The 26,556-nt window shown below is 40.6% G+C and overlaps 1 protein-coding gene across 1 annotated transcript in view; it reads left to right on the top strand.

Moving 5' to 3' along the window:
- Positions 1 to 26,556, top strand: part of sez6b (seizure related 6 homolog b) — a 108,837-nt gene that overhangs the window by 25,007 nt on the left and 57,274 nt on the right. The window lies entirely within an intron of this gene.

Raw genomic sequence — 26,556 nt, forward strand, 5'->3', positions numbered from 1 at the left:
TCAGAAATCAATAAAAAGGAAAGGAAAAAAAAAGCCTGAAAGTGTGAATAGCAGGGTTTTTGTCCAGAAGACCGAGGACTTGAAAGTGTTCCCCTCATGGGGACTGGTAGCTTTTGATGTCTGTGTGCTGTTTACCAGCATCCCCACTGAGAAAGGCCATTAAACAGTGGCCAATACAGGACCTCAGCTGGCAGGATAGAACCAACTTCCACTTAGATCAGCCAAGTTTTAGAAATGTGCCTATACACAGCTTATATTGTGTACAAGGGGGGATTTCAAAAAGCAAATAAGGAAAACAGTCATGGGGTCAATCCCACTACAGTTGTAGAAACTTTAACATGGAACATTTTGAACAGATTACCATTGTGTCTGAAGAGCTTCCTGTCAGGATGCATATAAGCCAACCTGACACTGTCAGACAGCCTATACGGAGCCTGAGAGATGAAATCTGGGGCAAAAAGTGCTGATAAAGCCCGTTACTGTGCACAGGGCAACAACAGAAAGCAACCAAAGTGAGACTATCAGCATCTCATTAGTAAGAGACCTCAACCAACCCTGGACGGACATGAGATTTTGAAAACACAGGTAGCATGTCTCTTCATTTGGTTACTGACCTTAAAATCGCTTCCCACATCGTGATTCCAACAAATGTTAAATCAACATATTTCTTCATATTATATCCTGTATACCAGGCCCAGTACCTCTAGGAATAACATCCATCCACATGTTGGATGATTCTTCAACACACTCTTTATGCCCAATTACAAAGTTTAGTGTCAGTGCAGAGAGTTGTGTGCCCCTTATGTAACAAGGCAGAAAGTATGGGTATATACATTAGCTGTACCTACCTGGACCTGCAAATGACCTTAACCACAATTTTCCCTTGTTTTTCCCAAGTGATTCAGTAGCCCAACCCTAATCACATAATTTAACCTTAGTTTGTATGCCACAATGTTTCTCTAACCTTTACCATACCATATTTACTGTCATGGAACAGGAAGTACTGGACAAATTATTGTTGCACTGGTGATACAAGTGATACTAAGTGTAATGGCTATAGAGGTCACTACATAGAGACAGCGGCTCGCTGACGTCCAGGAAAAAATCTGGACCACCCTCAAAAGTGAGCTTGACTCGTTCCTGGCAGTCGCTTCACCTGTCTCATGCGGTCCTGACTCATTCAGTGCATGGTGTGAACAGGACCCAACGTCCTCTGGACTGCTGCCACACAATGCACTTACAGCTCACAGCTCAGTGCTGGTTCCAGGTCATTTAGGAAAACCAAATACTTTAGTTAGGAGGATAATACTTCACTGTCCATCATGCTCTCGATGACAGAGCTGTTCTCTACCTGCAACATGTCTCCTTCTTCCTCCCCGCTGTCTCGTCTTACCCCTCTAATGTCTGCCCTCCAACAGACTCGTATTAGATAAGATTTGCTGTCTTGACACTCAGCAACCAGTCAATAGGACAAATGATCAAGTGACCATGAAATTACCAGGGGAAGACATTCTAAAAAGTAAAAATGTAAAAAAGAAAACAAACGCTGTCACCGGGTTTAAAGAAATGTTGTCTCTGAACATAATCTTGGATTTTGCAGAATCATCCTGTATCAACATTCCTGTCTGGTGATAGGGTGGAGCAACCATTACTCACCGCAGCTTCTATCTCAGTAGGAAGTCGGCTGAAAGGATGTGTCACTCACTACTGATTGATTTGGGTAAAACAAAACAGGGAATGGGCTAAAATTAGCAGAGTCAGGCTGAAGGAATGAAGTTAAACACAATGGCCTCTGGATCTGATCATCAGGCCACAAGCCCCCTCATTCTCCAGGAATGGCTAAAATGAGAAGAATGGAATGTCAATAAAAAAAAAAGACAGCAAAGGCGACTGTAGAAGTTTGGGATAAGAGACTGAGAAGAAAAGCAATCAGAGAAAGAGAAGGAAGAGACAAGCGAAAGATGAGAAGAGGTGGAGAGAAAAGGAAAGTAAACCAAAAGAAGGGAGGGAATGTTAGGAGCCAATGAGGAGGAAGACAGAGCTGAAAGAAGATGAGTGGAAGATAGAGCAGGAAGGAAAAGATAAGGAAAGCAGAGGGGAAGAGAAACAGAGGAGTTGATAAGCAAAATAACACCTAAGATAAAAATAAATGCAGTTCTCTCTCATCTCCTGTTTACTTTCATTATTAAAAGTGACTCCAGTGTCCAGATGTGGCTGAGCTGCGCTAGTTAATTAATTGCTCATGGATTATCTGTCCTTTCCTTTTGTTTGTGTGCGGACCTCTTTAAATTGGCCTTGGTGAGAATATCTATCAGCTTCTATTACCTAAATTGAAAGGGTTCCCTCCCTGGATAGACAGACTCCACAAATGTGAAATTTAAATAATGTTGGACATGCATCAAAGATGTCAGGTGGACCTCAAAGGTCAGTCTGAGCTTTTTATACACTAAGAGCGGGCTTCTAATTTGTCTTATCAAGAAATCAGGCCCATTAATCTACTTCAGAGCTCTTTATTAGCCCGGGTGAACCACATCTACCTAATTTGATTGTCTGTTCGTACAAGATAAGCCAGATTTTACCCTGATCCCCACCCTTTGATAAGAGGGATTACACTGGGTTGAGTTTGGACCCTTTTCCCATTTAAGATCCCCAAAACCTGCAGCAGGAGCAGTACAGTAAAGCTCTAATATCTCCCACTCAGGTGAGGTCTGGTCATTGCCATAGTTGGCAGTTTGAAGGATGAGCGAGCTGCAAGCATTACAGCTGACCGGGATAGGCAAAGATACTTTGGTACATCAGGTAAATGTGACCGACACGACTGTTAATGACTCACACAACTCTGAAAACATATTAGCAGTTTATGATCTGATGGCAGTTTAACACCCAAACCAAATTCAGCAGTAAAAGTTACAGTCAATGCAACTACGTAAAAAGGAGCTGTTTGTATCATTATTATTCACCATCACTTGTTAGTGATCATAGAAAATATATATGTATTTTAGTCACGTCAAATGCGGCCTTTTTCCATTTACTAAACAATTTTTTTATCTGCTGTATCAAATGTATATTGAGACTGACTCTGCAGAAACGGAAATACTCCTGTTCTATGTGACAAACGCGCTGCCTGTAACATCTAGAATGGTCTTTTCTGGGTAGTTGATTAATTACCTGTACTCATCACACAGCAGCTGACATGATACCTACGTTTCAGAGAGAGAGAGGGGCTGTCAGTAATTTTACACATGGATGACAGCGGAGTGACTTCAGAAATGCATCTACAGTATTGGTCAGGATCTAACAGTAAATCTGTTCTGTGATTTTCTAAACATCAGACTGGAATGCTTTTACAGACAGATTCCACGTTTGACAGTAAAATCATCCATAGTAATTCAGCTGTCCTCAGGATGAGTCTTGAGCTCCATCAAATCTGTCAGGACATATTTATTAGACACAAAAATACAAACTCCAAATGTCAAAATATTTCTTCTGCCATGTAAAAAGGATCATTACAGTGAGTTTTCCCACTTACAAGCACTTACAATCATGTTTAGAAATATTTCCCATTGAGGTTTTACTCAGAAGTGCATCCATATAATATGCAAGGGATTCATTCATCAAGAAATCATTCAGCAGCTTGATTTTCAAACCTGTACCTGCCTGTACAAAGCTCAACCTGAACTGATCTGTTACCTGCAATTATCCCTAAATCAATCCCAGACCTGGCTTGCCCGTTAATATGACACCTGACCTGACCAGTAATTAAACATAGGAGCAGAGCTGCTGCTGGACACTGAGGGCAAGAGCTCAAACACAGGATACTGTCAGGGAGCGGAGTGAGAAGAGGTAATTAAAAAAAAAAAAAAAAACTAAATAAAAACACACTGATATTCATACAGAGGAAGGAACAGCCTCAGTACTTTCAGTGGATCATATTCACTTGCTTTTCCTTCTGCTCAGGTCCAACTCAGTAGCACAGACACACACTCTCCAAGATCTTTACCCACAGCTGGAGCAGCCTGCAAAAAAAAAAAACACCTGGAGATTTTGCTTGCTTTGTACCCTGTATCAGGAAAATAGCATCCATTGTGTTACTGCAGCATAATGAACAAAACTGCTGGGTTAAGGTTTGAAATGACTGTGGTTAACAGAAACTCATACTTTTGGGAGGAAACAAAAAATAGTGGTCTCCTGTGTCAAAGTCCAAATTTGTGGACCCATCGCTCCCACCTCATCCTCCTCCTTACGTGGTTTTCGCTTTCACAGTCGTTCCCCCTTTTGTTCCTGACAGACATGAGTCATCGCTCACATGGCTACTAGAGCTCTCTGACAGGGAAACATAAACTGAGATTTCTTATGTCTTTGATCAAACAACTGACGCTGTCATTTTCTCTGAGGAGGTGAGTCCGGGAGAAGCTGTTGTCATATCGTTGGAGCTGAGACTCTACCGTCTTGTAGAAACAAAGGCTTGTACAGTATTAACAGTATTAAATACAGTGACACATTTTCTGGCAGTTATAATGGTGGATTCTGTGCTGTCTACTGTGAGATCTAGCCAGAAACAGACACGATGTATTAACAGCTGAATCACGTTGACTCATTGTTTAGAACTTGAGGAAGTATTTGCTTTGTTCTTATGCAGTCCCCCCTTCTTGACTGTCCAGAGGAATAAATGGGTTTCTGTGTGTGTGTGAGCTCTGCGATAGGCTGCAGGTCTGCACATGCTGTCTGGTGAAATGCATTAGTAAGAAGGTTATTTTTTTTTATTCCAGTAAATTCCATTGCATATACTTTAGCAACTTTCTCACCGAGCAGGTCCTGAGGGTCCTGATGTGCTGAATTCTTAGCGTACGAATGCAGGTTTGGGACTCCGCACAGAATATGTGAAAAGTGCTGTTGGCGAAGGAGAAAAGAGAGTTCATCACCCCAGTGAGGCAGCCCTGGGGTGAGCTTTGTTCAATCTCCTCTCCTTCACCTGGCCACGCTCCCCAGAAATGTGAAGCAGCTCTGGGGTCGCAATTCTTATCTTAGGACATAATAAAACCTCTTGGCAACAAAGAGCCTGCATTACATCTGATAGCTGAGACAAGTGTTGGGATTGTCACCATTTCAAACTCTTCCAATACGTTCTCTTTCCACTTCTAGATTATGAAAGCTCATCTGCATGTACAGACACACAATCTCTTATTATAAGGCTGAAGAAGGTCTGTTATGAAGTGTTGATTCAGAAGCAGAGGTGGTTGATATTGCAGAAACCTATTAATAATTAGCAGTCTGATAATGATTGTGAGATACTGAATGAAATTTTATTCATGAATAATGAATGAAAGTATGAATGAATGAATGAATAATCTTATTTCCACTTATCTCCCTGTAAATTTCCATGTCTGGCCCGACCATCCTTCATGGAATTATTCAATCACATTAATCAACAACGAGCAAATATTCCAGCGTGTAAACTCACCAGCATCTAATAGGAAAACACATGAACATCATCCAAATATGAATAACTGCACAAGCACAAACATAGTATACAAGTACATCCACAACTACAGTCTACTTTTTAAATCTGATCCAGCTCATCAATAAATAGTTTGCATTAATGGAGCCTATTCAGCCACGGTCATAGCTCTGACCACAGCTCCAGTTTCTCAGACTGCCGACCTGTAAAAGTCAGTCGCTGACTGTTTTCATTCTTAGTACGTGTTCTGCTTGTTACTTTCCTCTGTCCTTGGGCGTCAGCTTTGGAGGGTGCTGGTAGCTGATTTTGGTTTCTTACACCTCAGGTCTTACTTTTGTTATTTTGCTGATCATTTTTATTGGTTTAGTCCTGGGATCACAGCAGCACCCTCTCTCCACAGTCTCCTTTAGATGCAGCAGAGAAATTTAGCATTATTTGAGTAAATTTAGAGGGTGTGTGCTTTGTGGTCTCCTATACCTTAAAATCAGTTGGATGGCAGAGACGTGTCTTCGAGTCACTTGTCCCACTTGTCCTTATGGGGTGAGACGCAGGAAGGACACAGACTAAAAAAGAGTTACCTTTGACACAGTGGCTCATATATGCTACATGTTACTAGTCCTGCTTTCAGTCACTTATTTTTTTAAGCGTTACATCATGAGGAGTGTGCTTTTTAAACACTATTCACATTATTTATGCATATATATTAATTTTAGTTCACTGTACAGCACTTAGGCCAACGTGTGTGGTTTTTAAATGTGTCTATAGGTCGACTGGCTTCACTATTGATACTGCCGTGAGCTGTGACAGTGTGTGTTGTGATTACTCTGACAGTCTTCTTGTTTAATGAGAACCTTCCTGGCGTGTGCAGCCCAAGCACGAATCTCAGCTGACCATATAAAGATGAGAGCCAAGGCCAAACAGCAATCTCCCTGAAGAGAGCTTGAAACAGATACAAACAACAGTCAGCAAAGGTTTGGCCACGGATAGTGCAGGGTATTGACTGATGGATCAATACCCACAACTGCTTTAGCTGAGCCAGACTCCACCTCAGTTCAATAACGCACAGTTCTATCTTCAGTCCCTGTCTGGACTGATGGCAGAGATTGATTAGGGGGCATTTGTCAATGCTGAGACAGTTTCCAAGAGGAATAGGTAACATTCATGTCCTGTGGAAGCAGCTGCCCCATCACTTTTAGATTTTTTCCTGCTCATTTGCGGGTTTCTCACAGGTTAAGTTTCTCTGCTTTGTGGTTAGCTTGTAATAATGAGTTTCATAGTGTATTATGAATGGCAGGGCTTGCATGCTGTTGCTGTAAAACCACTAAACCGTGTTTGCATGCTGAGGCCTGTGGGTTTATCGTGTTGTCACCCAGACTAATAATCCCATGCATGCTAAATGACAGGAGGAGCTGAGAAACAGGACAGAAATTACATACTTGTGAAGGATACCTGAAGGAGAGGATAATTAATTCAGCCTAAGCTGTGCACCACTGCTACATTATGCATAAGATTCATTACCATAAACATGTGTATCTTTACCCTTTGGCTCGTTCATTACTTTGTGCACTGTCAGTGAAGGAGAGGTTGACTTGGGTTCTCTTCAAAGAGTTAATTGCGTTGGTTACACTTTGAAAAAAAAAAACCAAAAAAAAAAAAAAAACAGTTGAGCACAAATTCACAAGACTGTAGCCAGGGGCTAAACTTGGTTTGCAGTACAGTAAAGGGCAGACTTTATTTCCTCATTCATTCTGTTGCCGTGTGTGTACAGCGGAGCATCCAGTTGTGAAAGGGAAAGCTGTTAAGTCATTGGAAGCTATTAGTGGCTTGCCAGTTCCTCTTTTTTCCCACCAATATCACTACAGTCTCAGCACAGTCTTCTACAAACCACATTCTGCATTAGAGATTCACGTAAAATGGCAGCAGTCAGTGGCAGTGATCAGTGTTATAACCACCGCACAGCGCAGTGTAAAGTAAGGGGGTGGAGGTCAGGGTGGAGGATGGGCTTGTAAAGCATTTGCTAACGTAGTTGACAGGAACAGATACTGTAGAAGAACTTTGTCATTGAACAAAATCAGGGGCTTTACAGAATCATCTAGCATCTACCCTCATATACGACCATAGTGATGAGACAACACACTCAAACAACTGTGTGCAAACTGTGTGTGACATTCCTTTAAAAATAAATGAATAAATGATAATATAACAGACATTCAAATCAGTGACAGAGGGACTGAGGAGATGAATAGCCGAGGGGATGAATGAATAATGATCACCTTGTATGTGGAGCTGCAAACAGCAGCAGCTACTGTGTGTCAGGCCGCACCTGTCAGTCATCTGGCACAGGAATAAAAGTTAGTGCTCTGTGCAGCCCACTGCAGGGCACGGGTACGGTATCAAACCTCTGAGAATGTCTCTGCAGCCGCATTTGGACTGTCAGAAATGGCGATTTCTAATCCTGAATGAGTCCATTACAACAGTCAAGATTAATCACAAAGGACATTCCTGTTGGAGATTGTTTTACTCTTGAGTCAGTGTGAGTCAGGTGGACAGATTCAGTTGTTGTAGTTATCCATCTGCAGAGATATCACGAGAGCAAGGTCACAGCTCTACCCTCCACTCCACTGCCCCTCCCCTGCCCTTGTGCTTGTGCCATCCAGAGTGCTTCACATCACTCAAAGATGACAATCTAATGAAAGATCCTTGTACTGAGCTCACGGTGCCTTCAAATGCATTCTGCCAAATAGCCATTAAAATGCCCTACACTCTGTGATTGCCTTTCAGAGAGGAGGAAATTGGAGAAGGCAATAGATTGGGTCGGAGGATTAAAACGGTGGAGGAGTTGATTAGATTGCAGCAGTATGTCAAGATCTCATTGACCAGAGGAAAGGATACAGTGTCGGGCAGCAGCCCAAAGGGGCCCCCACACAGACCCACTGGGTGACCACCTCCATTTTGTTTTTCACACATCTTGGCACATCTCTTGGTTCAAAAAAGGGAGAGTGGTTGAAATATTTTGCTAATGGAACACACTGTTTTCTTGTGTTTGCCTTAATTCTGCCAATCACTTCTTCTAATGCGCAACATTAATATGTGATGGCTTAAATACTGTACCTCATTACTATTGAATGACTTTGCTTTTTTACATAACTACCCCTCTCTATCCCAACACCCCCCAATCATTTTTATACAGTCCTTTGATACGTTCACTGATCATGGGATATTTTAATGATTCAGAATAATCTCATGCTTTGTCCGTTTGTTGTAGCTTAAGTGAGACATCTTAAATAAGCTCAGCCAGTCTATCCAGTGTGTTAGTGTGTGAGCAGAGTGTTGTCAAAGTCTTGTGTATAAAATGTTCATAATCATGGCTGAAAGTAAAATTATTTTTTATTTTTATTAATAGGCTTTTATTAGAGCCACAAATTTATTTCTGATTTCCTGTTTCTTAGGTGTGTTCTCTCATCTTGCCCCTTTATTGAAAAGTCAACACACCATCCATGTTCTCTGGTTAAATTCAGTATTATGCACATTTCCACATCACTAATTTCACCGGTATAACCATAGAGTTGTGTCATACTCACATCTCAACACTTGCTGTAGATGTTTCACATTGCTATTACGCTGTATTTTAAAGTCAAAGCCTCTCATCAGGACGGTGAATGATTTAATATAACACATCTGTGTGAGAAGTATGGAGCTTTCATTAACAGTAGCTGAATTATATTTGAAAAAAACAGCAAAGTGAACTGAAAGATCAAAGTAAACAGTAATTCTGTTTGTTCAGAGAGAAACTCTGGAGGCAGAGCAGTGAGTATGGTGTGACTTGTATCGATTAAATTAGACCTATGGAAATGTACAATACATTATGCTGATTTAAAATAAAAATGTACAGGAAATTCCAACCTGTCTTTACTTAGTTAGTGCTTTCCATGGACCCCAGCTATGGTACAATAAGAGGCCATTACTTCAATAACGACTATTGAGAATTTACTTTCTGCATTTTGAAGCCCGTCTTTGAGAGAATCAGCGTTCATAAGATGTGAGCATGGAGGCCACTTTTCTCTCTTTTCTTTTCACATTTAGCTCGAGTTCTACTTTCATATTTTTCTTTCATTTTTCCAAACACTCCACTCTTATTTTTTTCAAAGTGATAGACACCAATCAACAGCAGCTCTCAGTCCCGGACAGAAGGTAGGCTGAACCAGATGCAATTTGAATTCTCACAGGGATGCCTGAATGGCATTGACTGAGGGTGGAGTGATGCAGAAACTCAGCAGAGTAAAATCATTGCAGATCAGTCGACATCTTACGCGTCGCTTGTCCCGAGTGGAATCGCTGGTTTTATTCACTGAAACATTCCTCATAGCAAGATGGCTGAATATATAAAACAAGAATCACTCCGTACGCCACTTACTGTGACCTCATTTTGACCAGCTGCAGTATTACATTATCCTGAATTTATTACATCACCAGTTGCTACAGAGACCCTTGGTGATTTCCCGGCCCCCGGTTTGAGAGGCGCTGCAGCAGAATACTGTATCTGTTCAAACTCCCATGATGCATAGCCCACACTAAACCAGGCCTATCTCCCTTTCATCTGTAGGAAAGCTGCCTCCGCCTCTCCCTCATGACTCCAGTGTTTACTCTCAGACAGTGAGCGGCTCAATGAACAGCAGTCAAACAGCTCCATAGACAGCAGTGTTTAATAAAACAACCTCTGCACTCCTCTGCCACTGCCCTGGAACAAGTCTATTGTGATGCCAGGCTCATCTCTCTCTCTCTCTCTCTCTCTCTCTCTCTCTCTCTCTCTCTCTCTCTCTCTCTCTCTCTCTCTCTCTCTCATACACAGTAATTCACTCATTTAACCTTTCATGTTTCTCTCTTTTGGTTTCATCAGTTCAATTTGGAAAAGCTTTAGCAGCATATCAGATGAGCTCAGGAAATGACCTGTGTTGCAACAGAGATAAATTCCCAGCTTAAATATTCAAAACTAAAACTACAGCTAGACAGCAACAGCAAACAGAAACATCTATACATAATATGGACTATTATCATATACGTTATCGCCTAATGTTAACTTCAGCTAGTCCAGTTGTTTAATTATAAACTTGTCCCACAATACGCCTCAAGAATTCAAGTGATTTGTTTTCACTCAAAGTAGAAAAAAAACCCTTGTGAGATGAACTATTTATTACAACAGTTGATGAATACAGAATCTGGTGTTGTTGTTGCTCTACTCCCAGGACATGTACAGTAAATATACAATAGACACACAGCATGTTTCCCCCTGAGTTTGTAATCTATTAACCCTGTGAGCCCGTACGTATCATATATGATACCCACATTTCTGGGACTCATTGCATCACCATCAAGCATAAACTTTGCATTTAACCCTTTTAGATGAACTCTTATGCTCGTATACTGACTCCTGGTAGACACTCCTCACTTTTCTAAATGTTTTGACATGTGTGATACAAACAAAAAATATACTTAGAATTTTTTTTTTTTAATTTTTTTTTTTTACATTTTGTCAAAGGGACAAATAAAGAGTTCATATTTGAAAAATTAGAATTTTCTGACCATTCTTTCATAGTTCAGGTCTCACAGGGTTAAAGCAGGTGAAAATGGTGTTTTGAGCCACACACACTCCAGATGAGAACATGAAAGGTTAAGGGACCGTAGAAACCAAGGAGCGTGAATAAATGAAATTTTGCACAATGTAATGTCACGTGTGTTGTCAATGTAAAGTGGTAAAATATGATGTCACAGCGAACAAACAAAATGTGACGCATCATTTCTCGATGAAAAGTTAAAGATGGAGAGAAAAACAAATGTGATGTTACAAAGAATAAACATAATGTAGTACAATGTGATGTCATAACGAATGAGACAACAAAATGTAGTACATGATGACATAGAAGAAAAAAAACCAAAACAACAACAATGCACTGATGTCACAATGAAGTTTTTGAAAAGTTTTTAAAAACAGACAGTGGCCGACAGCGATGCTGGCATGGATCTGATGATGTTGATGGGCTGAAAGCACTTTCAGTAACTTCATCAGTCAGACAAAAACTGCCATCAGAGTCACATGGACACTGCAGTAACCACAACAAATTTCTACATACAGAGGCTTTAAAAGCATTTTGTGTTCAGAGAATTGTGGCTTTTTGTCTGACAAACTGTCTTTATTCTCTTCTATCTGCTGTAATTTTCAGTATCATTTTCCTCTTATCAACTTATTGTTTGTACGAGTCCATTGGCCATTATCCATTCTTTTGCTGTGTTATGATAATGTTCTCTTTTTTTTGTCTCAAGAATTAAATATGAATTAAGTCTGAACCTCTCCAGGGGGAAGAGAGATCAGAGGCAAGTACTTTCCTCCCTGGCAATGTTGTTTCTCTTCTGTTTGGCTGCGTCCTCCAAAAAGCCAGCAAAGACCTGAGAGAGGTTCAATTATAGGATTTCCATGTGGAGCCTCACTTAACATCACTGCGGGGGAGCAGAGAAACATGGAGTTGCACTTAATTTGGCAACAGGGGAGTCATGACTGTATCATCTGGCTGTGATTGTTCCTACCTCTGTCAGCCTGGGTGATGGTGTGAAAAACACGCACTGACACTGATTGGGGTTTGTTCTCTACTCTGAATCCTCCACGAAAAGCAAGTGGAGCGAGAGCTGGGTGTGAGTAGAAAGACTGCTGCACGCTCCTCCGTTCAGTGCTGAGGGGACGTTTCTGGAACGACTCAGGTGGGAAGTTGTACGTCAGCTAACGGCTGAAGTTGCCGCTCATGTGGCTGCAGCTAGATTTCAGCTGCAATGACAGAAAGGATGTTCGGATTTTACTTTTCTTTATTTATTTATTTATTCGTAGCAACAGATTTCAGACCAGGATTTTCAGAGCAGGTTTGGTTGTTTGACTCTGAGCCCGTCCAGTTCATGTTAGATCTGTTCTTTCCTCATTAAAGTCCACAGTTTGCAGGAGGAAACATTGATTGCAGTTTTGACCTATATGCAAGTAAAATGGAGACCAGTGTGCAGGTAGGCAGAGACAAAAAGAAAACTGTGAGGATAGCTGCTGTGAGGCCGCTCATCGTGAAGCTGGACTTTCATTTTCCAGGTGGCCCGAATCCAGATGAATACTAATACTGCTTTGTAACTGTTTGCAAACTAGTTTGCCATGTCAACTTAAAAGGTGATGATGTGTCAGTCCTTTGTTCCCAACTTCTTTCTTCTCTGTGGAGGAAAAAAAAAGAACAAAGTTAGTTGTGTATCCCTGGGGACTAACAACTGAATGTGTTTACCTTAAAACATTTGAAAAGCAGATTTTTATTTATTTTTATTTTTTTTAAATAATTTGAAGCTTGAATTGTCAACGTGTCTGTGAGCTCGCAGTCTTCTTCCTCCTGGTACATTGTTAGGTTTCTTGGTGAGCACCAGCCACCAACAGCGAATCAGTGGAAAAGAGTGAAGGTCTGTCAGCAACAATTTGTAACTTGTCATCCAGCTGCATGTGCATCATGGTGAATATGAACGCAAACAGAACAGAGGTCTGCTCATAAAAACTCTGCTCTGTATCAGGACACCACAGGGTGCCTTTAAAAAAGAATGGATCTTTTTTTTTTTTTTTAAATCTTTTTAGAGTCAAAACTTGAGACTCAAATGTTTTGCTCTTAGGTCTCAAGACAAGTCAGATCTTTAGGGAATCGAGTCCCACAGCAGGCAAATCAAGTCACGCGTCCTTATGTTTATGACTTAACTAGAAAGATTCAACACCAAGTCTCAATTATACAGATTCAGTGGAAGTGAACTCATGTACTCAGAGCTTGGCTGTGCTCTATCCATCTGATCTTCACAGATCAGGTAGTGGGGACTTTGGCCTCGACTCCAGACAACACACAAAGTGTGTTCCTGACAGACAGCACATAGCGTGAGCATGAAAGGCTGGAGAGTGAAGGACACCGCTCTGTTCCACCCTTTCCTCTCCCCGGTCTCTCTGCCCTCAGCTCCGCCTTTTGTAAGCGTCTATTGTTGGCTGAGGATTTGAGGCGTGTGTTTGTGGCTGAGGTAGGCCTTTTAGATGTGCACAGTGCAGCGCTGCACTTTAGAAATTCTCTCCGCTGGGGCTTTTTTCTGATGTGGATGTTTTTTTTTTTTTTCTTTTTTTTTGTATTCTGCTTTAGGTGAGCCACGCTTGATGGGTCAGCTATCAGCTCTTTGCAGCCCTGTGCATAAGGCCTTTGATTCACCACTCGAAGGCGTGCACACTCAGCTTACTCACACACACGTGCATGTACATACATGTACACCTTGCAGAGCACGGTGCCGGTGCGCACACCTTTATACACACTCTCCCTCCTTTTGCCCTTGACTTTTCATTTTGCTTTTTTAGAAACTCCTGTCTTCTTCTCAGCCTTGGCTCAAGCTTCCTTAAAAATCCTTAATACATGAAAATGCATTAAAAAAATCTGTCTTGGTGACAGAATGATCATTGATGTCATGAGCAAAGGTAATTAATGGAACTTAATGGAACAAAAGAGAAACAGAGTCGGGGGATGCCTACAAAGACTGCACCTGTCTTAAGTCAGGACTGAACTGATAGCACAGCGTTAATAAAGCTACCTGCAGGCTCCTCTCTGCTCCGAGTTGTTCAATCGATTAGAACTTGTCTCGTGTTAACATTTTATTGACACAGCGAGAAAGATATGGCAGCTCTGCTAACCTCACAGAAACACTGAGAAGAATGGAAAACAAATGAACGTTTCTCTGTAAAAGCTCAAGTGCTGTTTTGGAATTAATTGAGAGGATTTGAATAGATCTGGAGACGCATGAGTTTAGAAAATGTAAAGTAACCGGTGGAAATAAAGTTGGCTTGAAGGGATACAGTTCTGATGAAAATCTGAAAAGCTCTCTTTGCTCATCATTTTCCCTTCTCCTGACAAGTAGATGAGTGTGACGACTGTGTGTTCCAGTCCCAGTTTGACTAAATGATGGCCCCGAGATGAATGGGAGTAAGGTCTGAGGCAAAAATTTGTCAGTCAGCTGAAAAAAGAAAATATTACTGCACAAATTTGGATGCCATTCATGTCTGTTCAGAGCACATGCTTATGTTGTACCACTGAGAAATAGCTCCTGAAGAACTATGAATCATAAATAATCAGAAAATATGTGAGGCCCACACTCTCAGACTTTGAAAAGCCCCAAAGAAGACAGTACCTACTGTCAGAGGACAAGGAAATACAAATCCACCATGTGTAGATTTACTCACATTGCGATCTTTTGCATACTATTTAGTTGCTCGCAACAACCTACCAAAATAACGAGTAGCTGCTGAGCTTTTACTGAGATTTTGTGTTGAGTAATGTTACTGTCCACTTGATGAATCTAAATCCAATTCTCACTCTCATTTAGCTCCGTTTTTGGTCTCCACCAACTCATGATAAAAAATATTTCAGAATCTTTTCTTCTTTAGCTTGTCATTATCTTTATCTATTGTACAGGTGTTGAATCATCATTAGTCATAAAGTAGTTTAATTATGAGTTAGCCCTGATCTGTTCCTTATTCATTCACTGGTAAACTAAAAATGTTTGTGTATCCTACTGATAAGCGTTACCCAACTTGTAATGTAAGTTTAATCATGATCTTGATGTGGGAAACCCACCGGATGATAAACTAGACACAGGAATGTAATCTTCCTCTCTCTGTATGTAGATGTTGATTCCATCAGAGACATAAATAGCCATTTGGAAAGACAATGATCAATTTTTCCTCTACTTGAAATATTGCTGGTACTTACAATATCAGCTTAGCATCCTCAGTATGGTTCCAAGAACAATCCCAGTATTATCATAACATCACCATGTTTTTTTTTCTCTTCTGCTTAATATTGATGTCCTAGAGTTTTCAATTTCTGCATGCAGTTCCCAGGAAAAAGAATACATATTTTATTTCGCTCTATGTAATTTATTCTCCTCAGCACCATTTCCAATGACAAACAGACCTGAGAATGTAAATTCCATCCTGTTTTTGTCCATACAGTACAATGCAGCACGCCTAAATATATTTTTTATTTACACCTTCCCCTTTTTTTGCTCATCATTTCTTTTTCTATGTATTTTTTCAGCTTGCGCAGTCATTTTTTTACCCCTCATTCAGGCGTATTGGATAAAACCAATTTTCTGACAGGCGTGTAGGGATCATGGTAATAATGAAACAGCAATAGGCGAGGTGAATGTTAAAACAAGATAAGTGCAGACCCATAAAGTGAGTGGGTGTTCTGTTGCATAGGAAAATGAGGATTTTTTATCCTGCTGGGGAGTAGAGTATGTTGAACTGGACGCAGTTCTATACATAAAGTATATGGAAATATATATAAACTATTTTCCAGCCATGCAGTCATGACAGTAGCCTAGCTCAAATTCACACTGAAGGTTTCTCAGTGCAACCACAGAGCTTTATAAGCTACTCCCCTGGAGCCGATGTGATTCCAAGGTCTTGCTCTAGGGCATCTCTAAATGGTTATTTTTTGGGGGGACAAGCATTTTCCATTAATTTCCCTAAACACATTTACCTACAAACTCTCAGTCAGTTTCACTCTTCCCAGGATCCATGTGATATATATGATACTCTGTGTATGTCTGGGTGGGTACAGTACATGGAAGATGGTGAACTGTGGCCATGAAGGGATGAACATGGTCAGCAACAATACTCAGACAGACTGTGACATTCAGACCATGACAGATTGGTATTAAGACCCAAAGTGAGCCAAGAAAACATTCCCCACACCATCACACCACCACCACTGTTGACTGTTGACATGAGGCAGGTTGGCTCCATGGATTCATCCTGTTGGACTGGAGCCTGACGGGGTTCCAGAAGCTTTTCTTCTCAGCACAGTTGCACAGAGTGGTTATCTGAGTTAGTGTAGCCTTTCTGTCAGCTCCAACTAGTCTGACCTCTGACCTGTGACCTTTTGCATCAACAAGGTGTTTCTGTGCTCTCTGAGCTTGCTGCTTTTTGTTTTTGGCTCCATTCTGAGTTAAACTCTAGAGACTGTTGTGTGTGAAAATCTGAGGAGATCAACAGTTTCAGAAAAACTCAAACCAACAGTCAGGCCGTGGTCAAAGCCACTGAGATCACTTCTTTTTTTTATTATGATGTTCGATGTGAATATTAACTGAAGCTCCTGACCTGTATCTGCGTGACTTCATGCATTTCACTCCTGGAACATGATTGGCTGATTGAATAATGCACAAATGAGCGGGTGTACAGGTGTTTCTAATAAAGTGCACGGTGAGTGGAACAGAATTATGTATTGCTACATTACACGCGTATACTGTACAGTTCCCTACTTCATGTACAGTGTAGCATAAAGGACATTTATGTCCTGAAAGTTATCAGAAGGAAGTTTGTTTTTTTCTTTTCAAGATTTCCTTCCTTTATTGGTGCAGCTGAGCAAGGCTGCTCCTGTCTTTGTGAAGGCAGACTTTACAGGCTTACTAGGCTTGACCTTCAGTGGGCTGCGCCTCTGTGCAGATGACCTTCTGCCCATCTGCATTCATACTGTCCATGAAACAATGATTACCTGGCTGTCCTGAGGGGGAAAGGAATAAAACGAAGAGGGAGAACCCTTCTCGTCTGGTTGCCGTATCACAGTGTTCAATTTCCTTTCAAACAGCCAGACTAATCTCGAGCCTCTCTCTTTTGTGTTTGTAGCTGGGGCTCTTGTTTGGAAGAGACCACAGGGCAACTCAAGGACAGGGCTGTGAAAGAAGGCTGCATATTTTTCTGTACTTTTTCTCTCATGATCTAAACTAACAGCATGTTTATCTTATGTCGCCTGTGTTGATGCACCATTAGCATGTGTGTTGGGTACAAAACTATATTTGTTCAACTGCAAAAACCCACAGTGTGAGTTTGATTCCATCAGAGTTCAAACCTTTGAGGACAGATTGTTGTTACTCTTTAATGTTTGGGCAAACTAAATAATTTCAAAATGTCACTGAATCATTCAGTTTACTGAACCTTATCTGTCTCTGACGTCACATCAGCCTCTGTCTGCTGCCACTTTATTTCACAGCAAATACATGGAAAGAATAGAATAGTCCTTAAACTATAAATACTCATATTCTCCTGCCAGTGATTGTGCTTAGATCTGCATTTAAAAATAACTTGGAATGTGTCAATCAGCCTGCACTGATCTACACATCAGTTTCAGTGATCCTTACTCTTATCCACAGTGTGTAATACTGTATGAAAAGCTTCTCCTTCAGATCATTAAATCCCTGCAGCCGTCTGAAGGCAGCAGGACATGTTGATAAATCTGCAGCCGTACCAGAGCTCAGTGCCATAAATTCAATGCAAATGACACTAGGCTGCCACAAAACGACCAAACACACGTTTTCCACAGATCAGCCCGGTGTGTTATAGCTCAGTATTCTGCCTGTGTATGTGGGAGAGGTCAGATAACCAAGGCCCTTCAGTCCTGTGTGTGATTGCCTCTTTCCCAATTTGCTTCTAAGCAAAAGTGACATGTCATGCGTTATTCTTGAAATACATCAAAATACAAACTCCACAGTCATGTCAATTCTGATATGATGTCATTATTTACAATGTGAAGCATAGTAGACTTTTTTTCTCCACTTTTTTTTAAATCTCTGTTGTCTACCAAAGGCGTAGGTGTGGTTTTATCTTTGGCAGGGACAGTTTTTGTCAGATGGCCAAAATAATATGCACACCTGTTTCCTGTCTGTTTTCTCGTTCTTATGCACACGTGAGCCATTTTCAAATCCCACCTGAGATTCTGTGGCTCTGCTGAGGTGAACTGACATTTTGGACAGAAAACAATTTTTATATGTATTAGAAAACAGCCACAATGGACAATACTTGCATACAATACTGCAGCCATATTATCAACCTATACTCTAAAGTTATTCTGTATATATTGAAAAATTAATCTACAACACAGTACTTTATACATTGCATATAATCATCAAGTGAGTCAGTGTTTAGATTTTGTTAGAAGTGGCGACATGCAAGTAATTCTCAGTGTTTTGCAGATTATTAGTTAGGATAGAAAGTATGCAGAACGTCAGTCAGGTGATGCAGGTGCTATCACCTGTCTGTATTTCTTTTTTTTTTTGGCCTCACTAGCGACAGGTTCTGAGGCTAACTCAGTCTGTTGGCTTCTTTTTCCAGGCTAATATGTCTGCTACTGACCAGATTGCCATGAAACGACAATGGATTGCGTTTCTCACCCACATAGAGTTCCATGACAGACGAATGTGTCAGGCATAATCTATTAAACATCTTTCTTCTGGAATCGATGTTCTGAATGCAGAGAGGATTGGTGAGACTAAAACAGTGTACAGCAGTGGCCAGTATATTAGTTTGTGTGGGGGTAGGTGGATCTGAGTGGTGAACAAGTTTTATAAATAAAGTTTTGTTAAACTGTGACGAGATTCATGACATCAGTAGTTGAGATGGCTCGGAAGGGAACAATGCACACAGCTCATCATTTTTAATCAGCTGCACCTTTTCAGTCTGGTTACTGCAAGCTCTGCACACACACACACACACACACACACACTCTTTCTGCCATGAAACAAGAATCCACTGTGTTGTTGAATAATTGAGTGGATAAAGACATAAAGTGTATTCAGATGTCAAAACCATATAGTGTGATCTGGTTTCATCTTTCTCACAAAGGTAGCTGTCTATTCACTCTGGTAACCTCCACATTCCCTGTATTGTATACCTGTGTTTTGATAACAATTAGATGTTTTAAGGGAATTTAACAAATAACAGAAAGGAATAAAATAAACATCAAAGCACCTGATAACTTGGTTTCCAATCTTAAGTTTTTCTCTTTAACTTTGAACATTTCTGTTTGAACAAGCTCATAATAAGTTGAAAACATCTTTAGGTATTATTTAAAAACCACAAAATCTTCACCAGCACTGTGGACACAGTGCTGTCACAAACAGTCGGATTTAAAATGTTACCCAATCCTGATTTAACATGGCATCACCTTTTCACAACTGAACCCTGTCCACTTCACATGAGTAAGGAAAGCTCAGAGGAAATAAATGTACTGAAACTTCTCATGTGAAACAATCAAAACTGTCCATCTCTGGCAGAAAATAGTGTGTTCATGTAGGATCCTCCCGCTCACAGTGAGAAGGAAGCTGACAGAGAAAAGCAATTAAAAACTGGCCTGATTCTGACTTTTTTAAAGTATGATAAAGCTAAATATGGGGAATATGTTTGCTTAGGAGAAACAAATTAATATTAGGAGGAAGCAGATGTACTACAATCAAAGGTAACTGTGTTGCTGTTGTGGTTTAAGTGGATTAGTGAATGTTAACTGCAGATAGTGAGTGCCTGGCTTCATTAATAGTCTTATCTGTGTCTGGTCATTTCAGCAGACTGCTGCAGAGATCTTTGCTCTGAAACACTAATGTGTGTCTCACACCGAGGCGGTGAGGAGATTTCCATGCTTCAGAAACTGGAACATGGGTGCAATCTATTGCATCAATCACTCTCAGGAAAATGATGAAAGAATTCCAGTGCACTCAATATGAAACAGGAGAGTTCATTCATTATTGAAAAGTACTGTACAGTCCACTAATGTAAGCTACTTGCTACCTGAGAGGAGGCCTTTTTTTTTTAATAGGCGAAGGAGAAGTGACCTGGAAATGGTCCATTTATGTGTGTATATCTGATATAATAAATATGTTTCCAGTCAAACCATTATGGACAGCGACATGGTTTTGCTGGTCTCTAAGCACCCTTTAATAATTCATTTACATATATTACTTGACTTCTTAGCCAAGCAATTTTGTATATAATAGTTTTAGAACTCTGTAGATATAAAGTGTATTTTTTTGTCTCCATTTTTTTTTTTTTGTTTATTTTTGTGCTTTTACCTTTAAGTCTTGTTGTTACAAACACTAACACCAACCAGCTATAAACCCCTGTTTTATCAACTGTGACCGGCCAATTTCCACAGGAAGACCAAAACCAACAGTATTAGTCCATCTCTCAATACTCTCTGACTTTCTCACTGTGTCTGTGACTCTCAGCTAAAGATTTGCAACGACTTTAAACAACAATAAGATTAAATCTTTGAAAAGCAGTTCCCAAATACACACTGTCTCATTTTATTTTATTTTTAAAACAGGCTCAGTAATTTCATCAACAGTGTTCAGCTGTGGATTAATACACAGTCAGAGCTCTAATGAGTCTTACTGGAAACAGGAAGGTGTTTGTCAGATTGAGACAAAACAAACTACAGTGTGTGTGTGTGTGTGTGTGTGCGTGTGTGTGTGTTCATGATTATGAAGGGACATGTCACAGCATTTAATTTATCTACTGTAAATACATCCATCCGTCCATCAGCCGTACAAAGATACTCATCCCTCAGGGTGGTGCTTGAGCCAATCCCATCCGACACCAGGGCGAGACCCTGAACAGGTCGTCTGTCAATCACAGGGCTGACATATAGAAACAGACAATCACTGACACACAGTTATCGGGGCAGTTCAGGGTCAGAACCTGCTGACCAGCTCGGGGCCTTTCTGTGTGTATCCAAATATCGAAAACACAAAAACATCAGATTTAGAAGGCAGCTATCCTAATATGATCAGATCATAACCATCTTTATGATTTAGCAGGGCAATTGAAAGGAAGGCTGAATATAACTTTCCTGGAAAGAGGAATTCTACCTGTTAAACCCTGTAGTCCTTACTTCAGTGAGTCAGTGAGGCTAGAGAAACAGGATTTTCACCATCAGTGGCCTTCACTGCTAGTGATGGCTCTGGAAAGGCTCAGTCTGTCTCTGCTGTTTCTTCGTTGTGACCCACTTCTCCTGCTGGAACAGCTGCTCCCTCGACAACAACATCATTTACTCACCTCCCTCTTAATTACTGCCGTTAATTAGCCGACACACACACACTCAGACACACTTGGCTCCTTATAGGCACACATGTGTACTGTACTGTGTTTCCACCTCATGATAGGGACAGTGATATTAGTTGATAGATTGATAGAAGACACAGCTTGATGCATTTAAGAGGCAGGTTCTGTTCTGTTCTGTTTGTGGAGCTGCATTGCGAAGGGAGAAGGTACGATATCTTGAAGGAGGCGAGCAATTAGAGGTAAATAGTGCTCTTATTCTCTGCTGGGCCTGGTTTTCTGTCTGTGTTACACAAAAGAGGAAGATCAACAAAGAGTCCCGATGGAGAACAGTGGAATATGTAATACAGAGATCCAGTCTACAACGTTCAACATGATTTTGCATTACACTTGATCTCCCCCTCATTCCTCTCCATCTCTTCCTTTGTGTTGCTGCGTTTGTTTTCACTCATCTCTTCACATACACTCTCTCTCTCTCTCTCTCTCTCTCTCTCTCTCTCTCTCTCTCTCTCTCTCTCATGCATGCACACAGACACACACACACGAACGCACACAGACTTTGATCCATTAGTCAACACCATATCCCAGGGTTCCATCTGTCCCTGTTTTGTTCTCATCCTCCATGCTGTCCCCCAAAGTTGTCAGCTTACACTTAATGAGGGAGTGTCAGTTGAATTATTCAGCTGTCATTTGCTGCTTTTATAAAGTAAATGGGTGTCAGGAAGACTTTTCTCTTTACACCATAGTGCTCATTGTTCTCTATTCTGCATGAGACAGGAGGGTTTTTAGAAGGATTTTATTACTCGGTTTATAAATATGTTAGCTACGTGATGGAATAAAGAGGACTACGTTTCAGTGGAGGGCTGCCACCCTGTGGCAGACATATTGGAAGTCCTCCGTTCTTAGTAAAGACTATTTTGAATGATCGATTGCATTCTAAATGTACACAACTTAAGAAAAAAAATTATTGAATTTTAAGTTCCTGTTGGGTTTCATCTGGACCTGGTGAGAGAGCTGATGATTTTTGCCGATGTCATGATCCAGTTTGCTTATGTAATATATTTGGTCAAAGGTAATGGTATTTACTTGTAATTTCACAAGGCCTTCACAAAAACAAAACACAACCACTGCCAGAGTCCTGACGGCCAATCCTCCCAGGAGCACGATTCCTCATGCTATCCCACCTCCTCATCACCCTGTTCTGCCTCCTGCACAACATCTGTCTGCTAAATTTAATTTGTTGATGCGACAAGACTTATTTATCTACTTTTCCCCTGCTCGAATTTCTGCACTGTATGTTAATTCACTTGTTATTTTTTGTATAATAATAATATACAAAATTGGGAAGAACAGTTATTAAGAGAAGAGATGTAAACGTGGCCACCTTTCCTTCTAAGAGAGGACAGTCATTATTTGCATGGTGGTAAGAAATCACTTCACAGTCAGTGTAGATGTTCCATAAATGCAGTACCACTGATGGCCACTGGAAGCTGACTTCATAAAAAAATAATTTCTCCATAAGAAATTTAGTTCTTAAAAGTTAAAAATTTTACAATATAAAAGTATCAAGTATGTGTTGGATGATGGCTTCACTGCCAGATGTTTCAGCCATTATCAGCTCATCATAGTCACCACATGCTCATCCATCCATCATCCATACACCCAGGCTCAAAATTCTTTGGACACAGTAGGATCTTAAAGTGTCACAGTAAACTGCATTTGTAAACAAATACAATAAGGACACATCAGGTCTAGGACACCATGTCATAACAGGTACAAAGTAAATAAACTGAGATTTTTTGAATGTTTGACACTTCTGAATTGTTCGTGTTGAGCCGTTTCCATTACTGCTGATGTCTGAAGCAGCAGCTCTTCACAATATGTTTGTTAAAAGATAGGACCAAACACATAAAGTGTAATAAAACTAAGCATGTCTGCTAGAAATTTCATTCATATGGCACGAAACTGTTCTTCCAGTAACACTGTGGTGGCAGTGTATCTGCTGGTTGAATTATGTTCAGAGGCAAAAATTTTTTTTTTTTTTTGAATGAAGAGTAGCCAGGGTCTGGCTGGGGTGGATGGTGGGTGTACAAAAGCATTGTCACACCAGAGACTGGTCCTGTTGGTACGTTTGGTTAAATGCTGGACAAAGATTGTGGCTTTGGTTATATGTAAATTAATGCATTGTGTCATAATCTGGTCACAATTACAATTTGTTTCAAAACGTATTTGCTGTCTTTGCAATCTTGTTGTATATTCATGTTCCCCACAGGATGAATCATCAAAACTATTGAAATTCCTATCAGCCTCAGCTGTACTTTGTGTTTAGTGCTAATCAGCAAATGTTAGCAATCTAACAAACCACAGTCAGATCATTAATATGGCAAACAGTACCTGCCAAACATCAGCTGTTAGCACTGTTAATATTAGAGTGCTGACGTTACCAGTAAACTCACAGCACTGCTGTGTTTACATACACACTCACAGAGCTGCTGATGTGTCTTGTTTTACTCTTCTTCTGGGGAATATTCTCTGGTTCAGAATCTCAAAACACCCAATTAACTTATCTATATATATGTTTCACAGCTTTTGTCCCAGTCATCACAGCCATTATAAGGGCTGAATCCAATAGAAAGTGGAACTGACAATTGCAGAATAAGAGTTAAGGACTGTGTCGTACAGGCAGACATGTCAACAGCGATCAGGTCACTGACTAAACAGCGACAAAAAAACTGTTATTCGCAGCCACTGCTGTAGTTTTCCTCTCCAGCAGCATTTTACTGCTGCCAGTGATTCAAATTTCAAAGTGTATTGCAATCCATTATGTTGTCAGAGTAATAACTCTTTTTCCAGACAGGGGAACACCCCTCATGATTATGTTGGTGAGGTACAGTTATACAGAAGCTGGGCTGGTGCCAGGGCAAATTGGATTACGTCTCCCAATGTTCCCTCAAGTGTTTTATTGTCCCTGAGCTGAAGGCATAATGTGATTACTTGGTGATGCCCTTTGTTCAGCTATTCACTATTATCCTGATGTTGTGTCCGTGAGTTCATTAACGACACATTATGACTTGTAATACACAAGCCGGTACAGTACACTATGAGTCATTCATGTTGCGTTCAGGGCGGATAGGTGCCTACTGTACGTGGGCTGCAAGTAAAGTTTCAGTTTAACAAGTGCACTGTAATTGAATAATGGACTGTACGTACAGTGTATTATGTAAGCGGCATTAAGTGGGTGATAACATCAATTCCTCCCTCATTTTACATTTTAAACCAGAAGAAGAGCTTTGTAACACATCCCCTGACTGCCTACCTATGGCATGACACAATTTGTGAAATGAGGACAAAATAACTTTAGGTCCTGCTTATCAGCTTTATGTTCCAAGAACTTTCAACCAACAAATGGTCTTCATCAGTGGCTGGAGTTGGCTCAGTTCTCACTGACTCTGGTGCAATGGGGGCAGATGGAAACCCCCCCCAAAAGAATGTCTTTGGTGTTGCATATGAGTGAGGATCAGTCTCTGTCAGAAGATGATATGAAAAAGTGTTTTTTCCAGCATATAACAACAATTTGTCTTTTTCCAATTGTCAGTTTGTGTGTGGATTAAACAACTGAGCTACAACATGTTAATCAGAGCTGGGAGGTGTTGTTTTGAATAGACAGGCTGGATGTTTCTTACTGCTTCCAGTCGTTATGCTAAGCTAAGCTAACCATAAGAGTGGTATCTGTCTTCTCATCGCACTGAGAAAAAAAGCAAACATGGTGTAGAACCATAAGAACCACTTTATCATAACGCAAACATCATCAATACTTTAAATGCAGCAGCACAGCAGAGCTCATTCCTTACCCTGATCATGTGCTGCAAGTTTGGTGTTCACCTGAACTGTGATGAATGCCTGCAGTGGTTTGCTGTTTGTATAATGACAAACACTGTGACAAAGACATTGGAGCTGTTCTTTATGCAACTAAACCTGGTAATGAAAAATGTGCTTTAATATTAGACACAATCCTTCAGGTTTATGGTCTTTAAAGATGATACACACAGTTTCTTGCCAAATAAAACACCCCTCTGCAGTTAAAGGTCATTCTACGGAGGTAAAATATGACATCTCGATGTTTCAGGTTCCACACCCCTCCCCCCCCCCCACCCCACACACTTTTTCATATCATGGCATGAGAAAGTTTCAGGAGTCAATAATGGAAATTAGTTTGTTCTGTTCAGCCAACCAACTGCTGGCATTACAGAGTGTTTGGTTTATAGTTCTGATTTTTAAGGCGGAGTTTCATTTTCCATTTTACACCTTTTACTAAGTTCCAATAAAATAATGTTCTAATATACTTGATACTAACATTGCATACACATAGACAAGTGGCTGCAAGGCGCGTTGTTCACACACTTGCCTGCTTACTTTGTTTGAGATTGTGGATCAAAAAGTACAACTAGGGGCCAGACTGAGGCTGAATCATAACTGGATGACTGAATGTGTTTGTTGTCTCTGAGTCCAGACACCCTGCACAAATTAAATTTCACTCAGCCACCCTCTTCTACACCTGAGTAAACACATCACTGGCTATTTGCAGACATCCATAGTTACACTGTTTTGTTAAATGGGGACAATATGTGTCCTTAAGTCTACTGTTTATATTCTGCTTTTAATATTTATATATTCACAGTGTTGGTCCACACCGACAACTGTCTGAAGTCGGGTTTGGATATTCACACAATAGGAACACACTGTTATCTGACACTTCTGTCCTGTCAGTGGATGCACAGCACTTACAGACTCCCTCGGCAGCTTTTCTCAAGAGAGCTGCGGATTAATCTTCCAGCCTGGTGAGATAGGACGCAGTTGATGTGATCTATGGAAGACCATATGAAGACAAGATGCCTCCTTCCTTTTAACGCCTGAGCAGAGATATACCTGCTGTGATAAAAGCTGATAAAAGCAACATTTCTCACCAGACGTGCTGTCAGCGAAGGAGACAAGCTGACAATTATCAGGCCTATCTGCTGTGTAATCACTGAGCTCCGCATTGTCCTTCGGCTTTTTCCATATTTCTTACTTGTGATTTGCGCCTAAGTGTTATGTAAAGCAGACTTCCAGCACTGGTTGTCATGATGCATGCTGGTATGTTAATGATGAAGCGTTTGTCACTTGCTGCACCACGCTACATGTC

The sequence above is a fragment of the Toxotes jaculatrix genome, chromosome 9 (assembly GCF_017976425.1).
Source record: "Toxotes jaculatrix isolate fToxJac2 chromosome 9, fToxJac2.pri, whole genome shotgun sequence".
Lineage (NCBI taxonomy): Eukaryota > Metazoa > Chordata > Actinopteri > Toxotidae > Toxotes > Toxotes jaculatrix.